Genomic DNA, 4,172 nt, shown 5'->3' with positions numbered 1-4,172 from the left:
TATATATTAGATTGTGCTAGTCGGAAGTTAGTCGAAACAAAGTACAAACATTGCGCAATATCAACTTTTTTAAAAAACAATATTGCACAATATTATAATATCTGCACTTCAATGCAAGATTGAAATATGCAAACACACAGTCAACATGAGTCTTTCAAACAACCATAAACTTCGCTTTATTAAATGTAGATACCTACTTTAAATTAGACTTTGTTCTTCTTTATGGTTCCAATTTGTCGAAACGTACCCACGTGTATTTCTTGGAGATTTCATTCACTTCTACGGCACCCTTTTGTCCATCCGTCATCTAGTTGTCCTGGAATCCATTCATCTTCATCCAGTCAGCGGCACCGAATCTCCATATGCCCGAAATAGCAACGCCAGGACCAATGGAAGACTTTCATATTATCTTCTTAATACTTACTTTTTTATGACATGGACTTATAGACACTGAACTAGGAAATAATGTCACTGATACTCGACGCATTCGAGATGTGAACACATTATTATAGACATTTGTATAAGTACTCAAAATCTTTTAGGCCGACAGATTAACTTACTGCAGGTGCTCACATAGAAAAAGGGGTAAGTATACAATATATTCCCCATACCTACCCAGACATTCTAGACACTTTTAGTTTAGCGATAAACACCTGGCCTGCAAGTATAGCGACATATTGCGACATATACCTGCAGGCCAGGTATTTTTCACTAGACTGAAAGTGTGGAGTGTCTGGGTATGAAGAATGATATATGGAAAAGTGCGGTATACCGCGATTGAAGTGAAGGGAATCTATATGTAGTAGGCGAGGTTTTATTAACGGCCCATATGTTCAGCGTAGGTCAAAATGGAGCTTTTATGGTATTTTCAGAGTATAACCCTGGACATTCCTTAAACGTTGTAGATAATCTATTTATATAATTTTGAAGCCTTATGATCCTTTATATTTATTTTCAACATTTGACGACTGCATAAAGTAATTTTATTACATAAAATGGTATTCTTTTAAACCTCTCGCTCTAATGTTTTAGAATATAGTCATATTTCAGTACGTCCATGTGCAGTGGTGTTAAGATTTTTTAGATTTGTTTAAACGCATTTACAAAACCATTAGTATAATTAATATTAAAATTTTATAGTGACATATTTACGATAAAAAATATATTTTATAATCTGTTTGATCCCAAATTTGACAAGAATTAGGCATTTTATTATTCAAAAATGGGCACGATTAACATATTTGAAGATAATTCTAAAGATACTCATTATAAGCTATGTCTTTGACCATTTAAGTGTGATAAACATCCTACGAATAATGTTTGCTTTATAATAAATATTGACCTAAGAATAAGGTAGTATTTTTTTTGAAATACGCCATTTCTATTGGCATTTCCCAGTGACTAAGCTACAACATACGGCCGTAGCCATAAATTGACAAACGATAAATGAAGTAGGGAGTAAGATCATGTTAACGCGCGTGTTTGAACATGTACCTAACCGATTTTTTTTTAAAACGGTAAAAACGGCTTAAAAGTCAATTAAAAAAATATTATGAATAACTTTTCTAAATGAACTCCCTCCAAACCATTTTTCTGTGTGCGTGCCTGACTTTAAATCATTCCATAGAAATAGGAAAAAACAAAGTTGAAAAAACTACACGTCTCTATACGGAATATATAATATGGTCTTATGGACGTTTTAATTAATTATGCAATAATATTCTATTCACATGCTTCCTACAAATCGTTACATGCATATAAATTACAACATTATGCGACATACACATGTTGAATGAACTATACATGAGGTCATTAGTAGTTTTTGTCTGTTAAAAGATACAAAAATACTGAGATTTTTTGGGTATTATAAAATCTACTATAAAATCAAATAGCATTATCAGAATTCTTATCGTCGAAGTTATTTAACAGATTATTGTAACGAAAGCGATTGGCCTAAACGCGGTCAGCAATCATTTCGTCGTAGACGGCGGATATACGAATTTTGAATATTGGCAAGGCCACATAGATATATATATATTTTGATCACGCTAGCATATGTTTTATATGTATATAGCTTATAAACAGAACAGCGGCATATGCGCAAGCGACTATTTTACTACCTATATGTGGAACAAAATCATGAGACAACCCAACTTCTTTGTTTATTCTTCAATACCAACGATTAATTCTCTTTCTAATAGTTATTTTATTGACATGTTCAATACATCCGTTCTGGTAAAATAATTGCAATACATGTTTTTTTCAGATGTCTATCTACTCGACTTCTTTTCATAATTAGATTTTTTTATTAAGGAAAACAAACAGTTACGTTGATTACAAATATGTATAAAAATAGATCAAAGAAAAGATATTGCAACCAGCAAAGTTTCCATATATAAATTATACTATAATTAAGCCTAACAAGATAGAAATTAGAAGGTAAGAAGAACACGAAATATTAAGGGCGGACGTGCTCAGCGTAGGTCAAAATGGAGCTTTTATTCTATTTTCAAAGCATGATCCTGGACATTCCTTAAACGTTGTAGATAATCTATTTATATAATTTTGAAGCGTTATTATCCTTTATATTTATTTTAAACATTTGATGACTGCATAAAGTATTTTTATTACATAAAATAGTATTCTTTTAAACCTCTCGCTCTAATGTTTTAAAAATATTTCAGTACATGCATGTGCAGTGGTGTTAAGATTTTTTACATTTATTAATTTTTAAACGCATTTATAAAACCATCAGTATAATTTATGTTGACATTATTATAGTAAAATATTTACGATAAAAAATTATATTGATAATCTCTGTGATCTCAAATTTGACAAGAATTAGGCATTTTATTATTCAAAAAATGGGCAAGATTAACACATTTGAAGATAATTCTAAAGATATTAATTATAAACTATGACTTTGGCCATTCAAGTGTGATAAACATCCTACGAATAATGATTACTTTATAATAATTATTGACCTAAGAATAAGGTAGTGTTTTTTTGAAATACGCCATTTCTTTTGGCATTCCTCAGTGGTTAAGCTACAACATACGGCCGTAGCCATAAATTGACAAACTATAATTAAAGTAGAGAGTAAAATGATGTTAACGCGTGTGTTTGAACATGTACCTAACCGATTTTTTTTAAACGGTTTCATCAGAATTTATAAGATGTAATGGAATATATTATTATGGAAAGGAAATCAAGTATTTTTTTAATGTCAAATGACTTATTTACTTGCCTCCAGTGTCCTGATGCGTATTTTTCTGGTCGAGAGTTGAAAGACTGGGATGACGTATCAAATGTAATATCCTCTGGCTCGCCGCGTCGACGATGTGTACTTCATGGCCCCCACACCCTGAACCGGCCCCCCTGGCCAGGATATTTGGTAGCCCCTTACCTATCACTAAGATTAAAGGCACTATGGCACTCTACAGTAACGTTTTTAACATCCACTTGAATTAATGAATTTGTCGAGTATCAACACACATCAAAAATTGCATCGCATAACTACATGTTTTAAAATCATAATCAACATTAATAATTGAAGGAAATTAGCGCTGCAGGCGACTTTTTTACTATTAGGGTCATTTTGTTATGTGTGTTTATCTCACTTATCTGGTTGACCCACCACGCCAGGCCCCTCCTGAGCCCTGCCCCCCAGGCTAGAGCCCTGCCATGGTATACCTACTCCAAATTCAAACACACAATGATCGTGAATTTGGTACAGCTGATTTAGATGCGGACTTTGTGTTCACTATTCGGATTTAGTTTTATATTATTTTCAGATCGATTTTGATAATTAATCAAAAGACAGATTTTTTCAATTAATTATGTAACTCGAAAATTATTTAAGTATATTCGTGCATTATGATGAGGCATCAATGTATGACTTTACAAGGGTAGATGAAATAATTATTAGTTGTGATAAAATAAAATCCATTTTTATTTTTCATTACATATATTTTTATTATAGGTGTAATATGAAGCACAGTGATTTGGAAGTATTTAGGCTTATTTAAATTTTGAATTACCTAAATTGTAAAATATGTATTAAAATAGAATATAATTGTTTAAATGTTATATTGTACAATATAATAATATATTAAAAAGGCACATTCAGTAAATATAATATCTACATTCTACATAATTCAAGATATTTTTTT

Source organism: Rhyacophila brunnea, unplaced genomic scaffold, assembly GCF_057557595.1.
Source record: "Rhyacophila brunnea isolate RB1 unplaced genomic scaffold, BYU_Rbru_1.0 scaffold_21, whole genome shotgun sequence".
Taxonomy (NCBI): domain Eukaryota; kingdom Metazoa; phylum Arthropoda; class Insecta; order Trichoptera; family Rhyacophilidae; genus Rhyacophila; species Rhyacophila brunnea.
The sequence above is the reverse complement of the archived record's forward strand: the minus strand, read 5'-3'. Positions refer to the sequence as shown.